The sequence below is a fragment of the Megalobrama amblycephala genome, linkage group LG14, assembly GCF_018812025.1.
Source record: "Megalobrama amblycephala isolate DHTTF-2021 linkage group LG14, ASM1881202v1, whole genome shotgun sequence".
Lineage (NCBI taxonomy): Eukaryota > Metazoa > Chordata > Actinopteri > Cypriniformes > Xenocyprididae > Megalobrama > Megalobrama amblycephala.
The window spans coordinates 4,453,355-4,467,172 of NC_063057.1; the positions used below are offsets into that span (position 1 = coordinate 4,453,355).

The 13,818-nt window shown below is 37.4% G+C and overlaps 1 protein-coding gene across 1 annotated transcript in view; it reads right to left on the reverse strand.

Annotated features, from left to right (window-relative positions):
• The window catches only part of cdk17 (cyclin-dependent kinase 17), a 59,738-nt gene extending 46,205 nt beyond the window's left edge, over nucleotides 1–13,533 (reverse strand). The window contains exon 1 of the mRNA XM_048156423.1: nucleotides 13,229–13,533. The gene's annotated coding sequence lies outside the window, so the exon portion shown is untranslated. The remainder of the gene's footprint in view (nucleotides 1–13,228) is intronic.
• Nucleotides 13,534–13,818: the final 285 nt, after the last annotated feature.

The following is a 13,818-nucleotide window of genomic DNA, read 5'->3' on the forward strand; positions in this document are numbered from 1 at the left end:
GTGTGCGTGTTTTCCACACTGTCAATAACAAACCGGTTTAGTTGGCAAACTCAAATAACGCATTTAAATAAACAGACCAATAAACTTCTGCATAGACACCGCCGTACAATTAATCATTTAATTAATCTTATTTCAGTATTTTTAGTACTAGAACTTTGATTTGCATTGCTTTATTACATATTAACATTTTTAGAGATTTTATTCTGCTTTGAATATGACCAAAAGAAAAAAAATGCTGATATTCATGATGTATTTTTTTCACTATGCATGTGCTTCGCTTTTAAACCACATGTAGCTAATGTAAGCCAAGAAAGTTTAAAGACTTCCTGTGGTGAAAATCAAGTTCTTAATGTTGTTTATATGTCTTATGTGGTGTTTTAATGCAAATTCATCAGTCATTCTCCTTAAAACTGCAGTCTCAAAAACGTGGTCTGACTGAAACCACCATTTCCTACCGTCACAAACATGTAACCAATTCTATCAATGTGTGGGTGGGGCTTTTCTTCACTTACTTTCTATAATGTTCAAAGCATTTCTAAGGATGCTGATTTTTAGAAGGACTCTGACTCTGAGATGGTGAACGGGAACATGGTTTGTGTAACATTAACAACACATTATTAGTTTGATAACGCAGTCAGGCCAAAGGCTAATCATATCAATTACCATTATGTGTCCAACATTGTAGAGCGCTACATAAAACGCATTACCATTCTGATACATCAACTTGTAGACGACCCTCTATAATTCACTCTCTCTCTTCTTCTTCTGAATCAGTTTATGGTTCAAACATATATGGGTGAATTAAACCAATATTTCCACTTGCCATTGTGTAGCGTTTACTACAGTTGACCCAAGTGGATCAGGTAGTCCGAGTGATTGAGTGGAGGCGGGGACTAATTTGCATATTCATGATTCCACATATACTAAATAAGGCCAGGGTGTAGAGCTACATTTAAGCTATTTTAAGGCAAGAAAAAATAATTTGCACAGGAAAAAAGTTTAAATATGTCATTTTGATTATCAACGATGAGTATTGACTGCAGGGGAACTTTTAGATAGCCTACACATTTTAAAATGCACAGTATTTTTCTTTTTGGGAAAATGGACCGCAAATATTGATAACTCACCTTGTACTACACAAGTTTTTGTCCAATCTAATTCTCTCTAAAATGACAAGCAAAGCTCCAAATGCATAACAAATAATGGCTTTAACAAGCTGTGCTAAAAAAAAGAAGAGCTTCGATATGAAGGAAATGCATTGTCAAAAAGTAACCCACGCTGACCCACTAATGGAGGGGGTTGGTCTGTATCCACTGACCTACTCTTTACCCAGTACAACAGCCGACTTTACAAACCACAGTGCTAACTACTTGCTTTGGACTCGATGCTAACCAGTATTCGCACCTTAAAGCCATCTCCACAAATCACAAATCTAAGGCTGTCTACCTCGTGGTGCACACTAAGGGTCCTTTGACTCTGCACAACACAGCGCCGTGATAAAACCCCCACGGCCCCTTCTGTTCCCATGACAGATCATGTGCACAGATATTTCCAGACATCAGCTAAATCACTCAAGACCTGGGGAATAAAACAAAAATGAACTAGTGTGATCAATCACATCTGAAGGAAACCGTGAGGACAGCCCAGGGTAAACAGAACATGCTTTAAAAGCAGACCTTGCACAAGAGGGAATTATGGGACTGAGATGTTAAAAATGGGAAGGGGAAATTAAAATGGATTAATTTTTATCAGGTTTACCACAAGGTAAGCATGCTTTTTTTTTCCCCAAAGAAAAATTTGAACTTTGCAAAAAAATATTTTTTTTTAAGTTTATCCATCTAAACATTTTTTTTCTTCGCAACTCAAATAGCAAATTTTCTATAAAAAGAATCAAGGTCATTATAATTAACTAAATCTGAAACTAAAACCATTAAAATTCACTTGAATTTAAATACATTTTAACTGACATTTTTTAAAACAAATGACCAAAAAACAAACAAAACCAAATTACCAACTAAAATGAAAGCAGAAAATAGAAAAATAGAAATATTAAAAATATTAATTAAAATGATAATAATACCTCAATGATGCTAAACTAACACAGAATAGAATTATCTATTCATTCTCCAAATCACTTGTCCTGTGTAGCGTTGTCGACAAATAAAATCAATATAAAAATTAAAGGTGCCATCGAATTGAAAATTGAATTTACCTCGGCATAGTTGAATAACAAGAGTTCAGTACATGGAAATGACATACAGTGAGTCTCAAACTCCATTGTTTCCTCCTTCTTATATAAATCTCATTTGATTAAAAGACCTCCGAAGAACAGGCGAATCTCAACATAACACCGACTGTTACGTAACAGTCGGGGTGTACGCCCCCAATATTTGCATATGCCAGCCCATGTTCAAGGCATTACACAAGGGCAGCCAGTATTAACGTCTGGATCTGTGCACAGCTGAATCATCAGACTAGGTAAGCAAGCAAGAACAATAGCGAAAAATGGCAGATGGAGCAATAATAACTGACATGATCCATGATAACATGATATTTTTAGTGATATTTGTAAATTGTCTTTCTAAATGTTTCGTTAGCATGTTGCTAATGTACTGTTAAATGTAGTTAAAGTTACCATCGTTTCTTACTGTATTCACGGAGACCAGAGCGTTGCTATTTTCATTTTTAAACACTTGCAGTCTGTATAATTCATAAACACAACTTCATTCTTTATAAATCTCTCCAACAGTGTAGCATTAGCCGTTAGCCACAGAGCACTATCAAACTCATTCAGAATCAAATGTAAACATCCAAATAAATACCATACTTACGCAATTAGACATGTTGCATGACGAACACTTTGTAAAGATCCATTTTGAGGGTTATATTAGCTGTGTGAACTTTGTTTATGCAATGATAGAGTCGAGAGCTCGGGAGGGGGTGGAGAGTGCGCGATTTAAGGGGCCGCAGCCTGAATCGGCACATTTCTAATTATGCCTCAAAATAAGCAGTTAAAAAAATTAATTAAAAAAAATCTATGGGGTATTTTGAGCTGCAACTTCACAGACACATTCAGGGGACACCTTAGACTTATATTACATCTGGTAAAAAAACGTTCGATGGCACCTTTAAATTAAAATCAATAAGCACTTTTTAGCCTCATAGACTTTACTTTCTGTGATAGCATGTCAGAATGTAGTACTAAAAACCAGAACATTCCTTTAACACAGATTTAAAATAATGTATTTTCTTTATTCATTCAAACATGAGATGTATGAGATCACAGATGGTGCACAATTATTCATAACAGTAAAAAAATTAACTCTGACTCACAGATGACAAACTCAGGTAACATTATCAACTTCTATCCACAAGTACAAAGTGTGCTTCACTGCAGAAAATGAGAAAAAAAAGATGAGTGCAGAGATCTGTGACGCTCAGCTGTCGCTTAGAGACGCTGGAATGTAAACACCATGTGAGAGGCAGTGAGATCACTGTGGGCAACACACACACACACACACAGACGCTCGTTCAGTCGAATGTGAGTGACACCAAAGTGTCTGTTCCCTATCGATGTGCCTTGCCATAAATATTTTAAAAGGTAGAAGGATGAAAGAAGTCTCACAAGACACACTCTCACTCAGTCGGAGTTGCACAGACAGAATTTTTGGAACCGCATCCTTAGGCCGTTCACAGAATGCGTTCTTGCGCTCCAAAACAGCTAGAATGAAACAGAGCGCGGGGGTCTCCAGGCGCATTTTTCAAAGCTGAACTTTTTATAACACGGTGGCTTAAAAATGGCACATTCATACTGTGAGATTGTCCATCTGATGTCTGTGCATGTTGCAGTGCTTCCCCAATCTACAAGCTATTTATAACGTAAAGTAGTACAAGTTAAACTACTACAATCCAATAATAAAAAAATTGGAACACTTTTGATAGATACTGACCACTGCAGACCAGGAACACCCCAACAAGAGCTGCAGTTTTGGAGATGCTCTGACCTAATCGTCTAGCCATCACAATTTGGTCCTTGTCAAACTCGCTCAAATCCTTACGCTTGCCCATTTTTCCTGCTTCTAACACACCAACTTTGAGGACAAAATGTTCACTTGCTGTCAAATATATCCAGCCCACTAACAGGTGCCGTGATGAAAAGATAATCAGTGTTATTCACTTCACCTGTCAGTGCTCATAATGTTATGCCTGATCGGTGTATCTCAAATGAATCACCAAACTGCACTAGAATTTAAATAGTTAAAATTAATTTAAAATAAATAAATAAATAAAGTTACTCCCTAGAACAACATCAGTCCAAAGCCATTGCAAACAGCATTGAAAACAAGTTTACATCAAAATATCACTTCACGGGAAGTGGAGAGGGAATTTTTCCCACCAGTCATTGCACAAGTTTTGTCATGCAGTACTACACAAAGCTCAATCAGCTCCCTAGTTCAGTAGTCAGGGGACACTGATCAGGGAGTCGGACATTTTAAGCGCTATGTCACTCGCAAAATCCTACCAGTGCACTGAAATGTTCGCTCCTTAAAAAATGCCAGGAAGCATCGATGCTCCCAGACGTTCCCTTACTGGAAGTGGCAAACAAATCACGTGAGCCAACTCACTACACATAATGACACCAAAGATATTTTTTAAAATACAAACCATTATTTAATTATATATTTTAGTTTAAACATACATCGCTAGACAGGTAATGAACCTGTCTAGCGATGTAACAACCTTTGGTTGTCAACCAAATTTTAATTAGTCACAGAAAAAAAAAAAAAACATTCCACAGGAAGTGGCAAAGTCACGTAGTCAATGACGGACTGTTAACATAGCTGGTCAATGTGGTAATTAAAGTATGTCGGGCAGGAAATCCAAACATTCTCCTATCATTCACCGACCTCAAATATGGCTTATCATTTGTTAGTGGTGGCCTAATGTTTGCCACTTTACATGCCTGCTCGCTCTAATGCTAACCTAGATAAACGTGTGCTATTATTTGGCACATATCCTAGCATTAATGTTGCGATCACTTGCCTTTTTTCCTCATAACAGCGAAAAGAACTTAAAAAACATTTTTGGTCATAGAGATAAGAGTATGATTTGAAACTTTAAAGGGTCTATTTTTACTTACGTACACCCACAATAACAACAAAACTTGTGCTTTTGTAAAATAAAGATGCGCTTTCTGCCGTCTCGATTGCCGTGAACTTCTTTCTGGAGCATGTCACAAATCAACAGAAACTCATACAAGCATATAGCCCTACTTGCCTCACAGACATTCTACATGTCAATAAGAAAGCCTGAAATGTCTTTTCAATGAACCAATTAAATTCGAAAACACATTCTCTGATTATGACATCTGCATGCATTTCTCTCATTTCTGATGGCGAGACAGCATCGTCAACTTCATCTCTACAGCTGAGACTGACTCAGAAAACGCTAGTTTGCCAATAAATTACTAAAATGTTCAATAAGTCTCCTTCCTCCTTTCTGATACATCCATAATCATTACTTTTCCCGGTGTGCTGCGGAAAATGTTACGAGTGTGTTTGAAGGCTAATTTATGTTTTAAAGGCTTATTATTAGGGATGCACCAATATGAACATTTTGGCCAATACCGATAATTCTTTATATATGAAAGCCGATAACCAATATATTGGAGTCTAAATCCAAATTTTTTTATAATTTTTGAGAGCATGATTATAAAGACAAAAGTTTCACCATTATAAGCAATGTCCTAAGCACACAATTATAATGTTCTCATTACAATGTTATGTAGCCTATAAAACAGACTTGTGCTGCACTTAACTGTATTTTCCTTTTTGAAGTGATTCCAATCATATTTCAAGCAATTCAAAACCATCATGGTGAACAGTGCACATCTGAAGTGTCTAAGCTGAAGGAAATAATCCATTATTTATCGGCTTTAATACATCAGCCAAATTTTCTCATTGGGCCGATAACAATAACATTAAAAATGAACATATCAGCCGATACTGATATGGCGGACGATTTACAGTGCATTCATAATTATTATGGTTTAGTATTCTTTGTAATGTAGAACAATGTTAGCAATGTTACTTATATCCTTCTCAGCCAGCAGCCTTGTGTCCTGTGTGAAAGCCTGATGCAGATCCAAAGAGATTATCAACCAATCAGAGCGCAACACATACAGACTGACACACATGGCACAAATGGTGTCAAAGCGATGATGACAGAGGAAAGTAGGCCACTATATGGTGCAGAGAGCAAGTGTAGCACAGTTGGACCGAATGTGAGATGGGCACTAGATGGTACTGTAGGAATTTTGTGTGTGTGTGTATTTGTGGGATGTAGAAGCAGTCTGGCTCAGTGCGGCACTATACAAAGAAACCTTTCAGTATGGTGAGAGAGAGAAGAGAACCAGGAACAGGCTAACACACACAGACAAGAAACATACACTCACATTACATGCTAAATGTACTGGTACATTTACACTACATTTACATGGGCAGACACCTTTATCCAAAACTGCTTACAGTGCATTCAATGCCCTTGCCATTGCCATGCACTAGTTTCAGGAACTGAGTTATCAACATGACCGATACTCAATAGAGGTGCCCGATAATCATTTAAAGATCGCAAACTCAATTCAAACACCCACACAATCTCATTCCTAAATGACAACGATTCTCCTGTGTTTATTAAATCTTTGACAAAAATCACACCAGAACATTCAAATATGTGTTGGTGCTGCAGCTGACCTAGAGAAAACAGTTGTCATGTAGGCTGTAGGTATGAAACAGTTTCACTAACAGCTTTTTCAACCACACAGTATCGTTATTTCGGTTTACATAAACTCAAATTATCACACAAGTGCTGGGATAAAAGTTTATAGTTCGGATATAAACACTGATGTCTACGGAAGCGATCAAAACAGAGCATCACTTTTTGAAAATGACTTGACGCTTCAAATACCGATTGTATCGATTACATCGTTACACCAGTAGGTGGCGACAGGTGACTGTTAAAAATGCATTTGTCATTGAATCATTCATTCAAGAGATTTGTTCAAAAACGCTGTTCATCCAGTAATAAAACTAGTGAAGTATTTATGAGTGAGTTATTGAATCATTCATTCAAACTTTTTCTTTCATAAATAATTTAGATCAATTAAACATTTTAAATAGACTGCAGCAATTAAGATTTTGTCAGAACCTCTAGTAAATTTTATGTTATTTTGTTTAGTTGTCTATTCAGAATCGTGATCTCCGTTTGATTCTCAATTTATCAAGAATCGTGTAGCTACTCTTTTTTCTTTTTTAAATGACAGATCCAAATTGTAATGGAGTATTTAATTAGCAGTAGTATTAGTATCAACTAGTGTTGTCAAAAATACCGACTTCGATACCAAGTCGGTACTGAAATTTTAAAAAAAATGTGACAATACCAGCATTTGCCCCTTAGTACCAAAGTTGGTACTTTTGACAACACTAGTATTGATCCATCATCAAAATAATATTTCTTTGGAAAAAAAACAAAAAAACTGACTTTTATCTGTATATTTGACAACAACTAATAACCATTTAAGTAGAAAATAGTCAAATTGATTAGTGATCCATCTTTAGTTAATAGTCTTTTTCTGGAAACCAAACCAGGGCTTGAGGGAAATGACAAAAAGCACACAAATAAACACACACACACGTACATTCCTTGCATGTCTGAAATATCTTTCATTGTGATGGGTGTCGGGTCCAGGGCTACAGGCAACAGTTTTCCTCTCATAACACTCAGATCACACAACAACAGAGTTTGCCCTCATTTTGGTCCCGTATTACACACCTCTCTTCCTGTGTTCGGTAACTGGTTGTTCTTCCTGAAAGGTTAACATTGTTCAAATAGCCAACGGCGGTTTACAGAACTTTTTGGAGACTAAGTTTCCGCATGACTTGGCAAAAGCTTAATATCAGTCACAGAGTCCTGAATCGCAATCAGCAGCACAACATGACAGCAATATGATGTCATTACAGTGACGAGAGGGACATGCATGAACTCTATAATTAGGTCATTTCCTATAAGGTTCACCACTTCCTCTTCAAGGAAGCCAGAAGAGAAGGTTCTGAACAATCTGTGCTCACTGAGTATTATCAATAATATAAATGCTGAACAACAACAACAACAACAAAAAAATTGTAAATCACAACTGGAACAATCACTGTCAATAAAGAAAATGTGATGGCACCTGATCTGGGTCGCAACCTTGAGAATGAGAATTCGAGAGAGAACCAGAGCAGCACAATGAGGAAGAGAAAAATGGGGAGAGTTCTGGTTGCCAATAGCAACATGCCCTTTCTAAAAGTTTAAACAATACTAACAGGGTCCAAAATGTGTGAACCACTTCAAGAATGTGAACTACAACTTAGCATGGAGGGGGGAAAAATGCTGAAAAACAACTTTCATCTCAGTTTCAAATTGTTTACACCTGTGCCAAAAATAAAAATCACATGAATTATATATATATATATATATATATTATGTATATGTATATATTATATTATGACGAATCACAATGGTCGTTACTTATAATTACGCATAATTTACTGTTATCACTATAGTACATGTAGTAATGTGTAACTACGTCACCTTAAAATAAAGTGTTACCAAATCCAATTCATCAGCTAGTCATTCAGGCAACCAAAAACCATTTCAGAAGCAATCCGGAAGATAGTGGACGATGTTCTGGGTGGCTTACATGAGAAAGACGGTCTTATCAAGAACAAAGACCAGACCAGAGACCAACACATGAAACAACGCTGACTTCTGTATCTGGTTCGTGTGACTAGACTTGTATGAAAAGTTTGTGGTTGGAGGAAGCTTGTGGGTGTGCAGAGATGTCTGTACTGTATGCAGAGCATCAGCTGTTCTTCAACAAATTAAAGGCATCCCATCACGTCCTTGACCTACTGAATGTACAAGAACCCCACTGCAAAGAGAACCAGAGACATTGGTTCTCACATAACAACCCAATGCCTCACTGTGAGCAGCTATGTACAGGTCAAGTAACATTCATGCCTGCAACAATGTGTTTCCTCCGTCCCACTTACACCTTACCCACAAACACACAAGAAATCATGAACAATCGTTCTACAAAAACACCAGGAGATCAAATCAATGCATAAATCTAGATTATGAAACACACTGCCTACTTAATTTTCTCACTTTTACACTCAATTTGTTTCTTGCATCATGTCTCTTTCCCAGAAAGCTTTTACGTTTATTTCAATGAGACGGATTGAGTATTGGTGACTACTACTACTACTACTACTACTACTACTACTACTACTACTACAACAACAACAACAACAACATCATCATCTGCCGGGAAAAGAAGAATATCTAAAGTTAAAAAATAACATGGAAACGGAATAAAAGAAGCACAATGGCTTCTCTCAAGACTAGTTTCTTCATGATGACTATTAGGATACGTTTACACGACAACAATGTACTAAAAACAGAAAAGTTTTTCCATTGCGTTTTTTCGTGTACAGACGACACCACTGTCAAAATGATTCCTGTTCACACAGATTCGTGAAAACGACTAAAAACGCTGTATAAGGGGCCGTTCACATATCGTGTCTAAAAATGCGTGGAAAGCGCTGCTGCTCCTTCTTTCCAAAGCGCTTGCGCTCCCGTGGCGTCCGTCATTGCTATGCAACCATGAACGGCGCACTCCACGAGGAGTAGGAAGTTTCAGCAAGGGATAAATTGATTTCTAGCCCTTGCAATAGCTTTACTAGCGCGTGAACACAATTGCCAATCAGAGGAGTTTACAAATACGCTCAACATTGCTCAAAGCATCATATTTTTAAAATTTCAGTACCGACTTGGTATCGCGGTTGGTGCTTTTGACAACACTATATCTATATGGCAGTTTTTTTTGACATGGTATCGATGACAAATTTGTGAAAATGCTGAGTGGTTAGTAGCTTTGGAAAACCACTAGCCATTCCTCAATGATACTTAAAATCATACGGCTAGGTGTGCAATGATATTTTAAAGGTGCCCTAGAACCAGTTTTTACAAGATGTAATATAAGTCTAAGGTGTCCCCTGAATGTGTCTGTGAAGTTTCAGCTCAAAATACCCCATAGTTTTTTAATTAATTAATTATTTTAACTGCCTATTTTGGGGCATCATTAACTATGCACCGATTCAGGCTGCGGCCCCTTTAAATTGCTTGCTTACCTAGTCTGATGATTCAGCTGTGCACAGATCCAGACGTTAATACTGGCTGCCCTTGTGTAATGCCTTGAACATGGGCTGGCATATGCAAATATTGGGGGCGTACATATTAATGATCCCGACTGTTACGTAACAGTCGGTGTTATGTTGAGATTCGCCTGTTTTTCAGAGGTCTTTTAAACAAATGAGATTTATATAAGGAGGAGGAAACAATGGAGTTTGAAACTCAATGCATGTCTTTTCCATGTACTGAACTCTTGTTATTCAACTATGCCAAGGTAAATTCAATTTTTGATTCTAGGGCACCTTTAAAGAAGTCAGACCTCAAATCTTTAAGCCTGATGTTCTATATAACAAGGCTAAACAAACCCACAGATCTACTTTGAAGGAGCGACCAGACTTTTGATGGACACTTTTAACTTTGGCCAGCAAGCAACCCCTTAGCAACACCCTGCTAACAATCAACAACACCCGAGCACATCATGCAATGGGTTCTGCAAATGTATTTTACTGAAAATGTAAAATCTAGTCCAGCAGTTCACTAATTCAATACACTAGCCAAGCAGTTTGTCAATCTAAAAACCATCAGTGTCCAGTTTCTAAGGATCGTATCACTTCCATTCCAGATTTTTAGAGCTTGGAACACTGTTTTGAAGATTCCAAAACACCCAATTACCAAGCAAACAACAAAGCATCTCATCCGTACAAAAAGACGTTTACACTTCACGCTATCAGCAAACACATTACACAACCACATACACTGAAGAAGCTGGAGGGAGGGATGAAATATGGGTATGAAGAACAGTTTTTTAAGAAGACAAAAATAAAAGCGTAAAGTGCGCGTGGGTGTGTGGGAAAGCGAGAACAAGAGTGAGAGACACTTTTTTTCGTGACGCCTTTTTATGGGCCATGCATAATCAGCATGATCCGCCACCACAATAAAGACAGTGAAGTACAAAAGACCTAGAAGCGACAAAGGCCATGTAACCCTGCTCCTCTGTCACAACACACTAACACAACGTGAAACTGTATCATGAGCTTCATCTGGGTGAGGCATGGACCCATTGTCCTCATGTTACATTCACTATCATCATCAAAACCACAACTGGAGCACATAGAGAAACAACGGCATGCCTATATCTTATATACCCAACCCAACATTCATCATCATCATCATCACCATGTGGGTCACATTACATGCAGCCTCCCCACACTGAGAACAGCCAAGCCACAGTCCCCAATTTGGGTCATCCATGCAACAGCTGCATGCCAGGCTGTGGAACGCACCCTCATTTCCATCTCAAGAGCCCCTGATTGAGAAATAGGCATCATCCCTGTGCTGGCAAACCCCTAAATTGGCCAGCAGCCCATGATTACATCCAAACAGGGCAAATGTATTCATATCCATGCATACATGTCTGCTCATTTGCGGCATTCAATGCACGCACGATTTCATCTGCTGCATTCGCAAAAATAGCCTGGGCATAACGGAGGGCATATGAAGTTGGCACCACACTGATGTTCTCCACACTCAAGTATTTTAACGCAACCCCCTCTGCTCTGTTGGAGGGCAGGAATACATTTGTCCATGTTCACGATTCATTAAACCCATCAACACATTTCCCAGCGTTACGAAGTCACCTGCGGTTTGCCTTGAGAATGTGTGGACGACGACTGAATTGGCGGTATTAACCCGTTTAAAAATAGTGATTAATAATGTTAAATATTGATGTTTAAAGGGTCTACACAGATTGTCAAGTATAAATATAAATTGTCAGTTTGATAAACTGATTTAAACACGATCACCATTGTTGTTTGGTTTTATAAATATGTATAGACCACAAACATGTCAGAGACTTGAATTGTATTGTTTGTTTTTTTTTTAATGGTCATTTCAATTTACTTATTTCTTCCTATAATGATATTGTTCATTTGTAAATAAGTATATTATTTAAAGTTTATTCACCATTTTATATTTTTATTTATTTATTATTATTACGATTATCATCGTCTTAATATTTTATGTATTATTTTGGAGGAAGGGGTTATTATGGGGAAAAAAGTTATAAATTAAATTGTGTTAATCTTTCTGTTAATGCTTTGGAAAAGCTATAAAAAAATATATATATAAATTGTCTTCATTTCATATGAACATTTTATGTCAAATTACAGATTAAACAAATGCAATAATATTTAAATAGTCTGTTATTAATTAATAAAATATTAGACACTATCATATAAACCATGATCATAAAGTAAACATGTCATTGATAACACAAATTACCTTTCTGAATAAGTAACTGATTGATATTCATTGTAAAATTTTATGTTAGGCTTACATACTATTACATTATAAAGTAAAAGACATTATAATTGATGATTACCATTCCCACCAATATACACACACATATACATATATCTCCAGTTAAACTAACATGCACTCTAAGTTTTGGAAACTTTTCCAGGGAATAAAATTCAATTTAAGTGGACAAATATGGGATTAAACGGTTTAAGAGGCAATTGTCGATCAGTCTTTGTATGTTAGTCCATTGACAAGCATAACAACTGATTCAAATGAACAGCTTTTAATAAATATTCAACACAACAATTGAAGTTCAATGCAATGATTCTAACTGTGGAAAGACAAACGTAAATCAGAAGTACAAAAACAAATCTACAAAGACTGTCAAGATTGTTATTTAACCAGGTGGTGGAATTCGGTACTAGTCAAAGCTTAAATAAACACTTCTGAGCAACGGGTTTTCTTTCCTTTTATAGATAAACCAACAACAACAACAACACTTAAACACGACATATAGTTCGTGTTGACAAAACAACCGTCGATTAAACAACATTTAATGAGATTACTCGACCCAAACACTCCTCAAAACCTGGCAGTTTTGTTTGTTAAACATAAGTGACAAACATTGCATTAGCGTCGCGTCTATCTTCCCCTTAAGCGAAAATGATTGTTACAAGTAACGCAACGCCACACTTACCAGAGACGGTAAACGTTGTTTGGACGCGAGTCCCTGCCCTCGCCTGCTTCTCGGAGGCCGGATGCCGTCTTTCCACTCTCCGCCAACACACAAGCCGCCTTTTTGACGAAAAACACACAGCTTCACCCGACCTATATCGGTCAAACTTGAGCTGATATCCTCAGAAGAACGGCTCGGAGGAGCTTCGCGTGTGGTTCACTATGGCGATCGTTTCCCTGGAGCGTACGGTGCTCGAGGCCGGGAGGGGTGCTGCTGCTGCCCGTCTACTGACGCCTCCGCCTAGGGGTGACATCGGAGGAAGAGGAAAACCTTCTTGCACAATTATTTGAACATCGCACTGATATGTAACTTGACAAACAGCGCCACCTGCAGTCAAATGGGCGCTATGAAGCATCTTCTCTGTTTGTGGCGCAACCAAAAGGTTCATAAAGTTGATTTAAAAAGAAAATTAATAATTTGGTTCATTCTTAAATATTCAAACTTTTTAATTTTGGGTTCATTTTTAATTTTTTGGTTTGCATCTCTGGTAACTGATTACAATATTGGATAAAGTAACTAATTGCATTACTTGGTTACTTTTTATGGAAAGT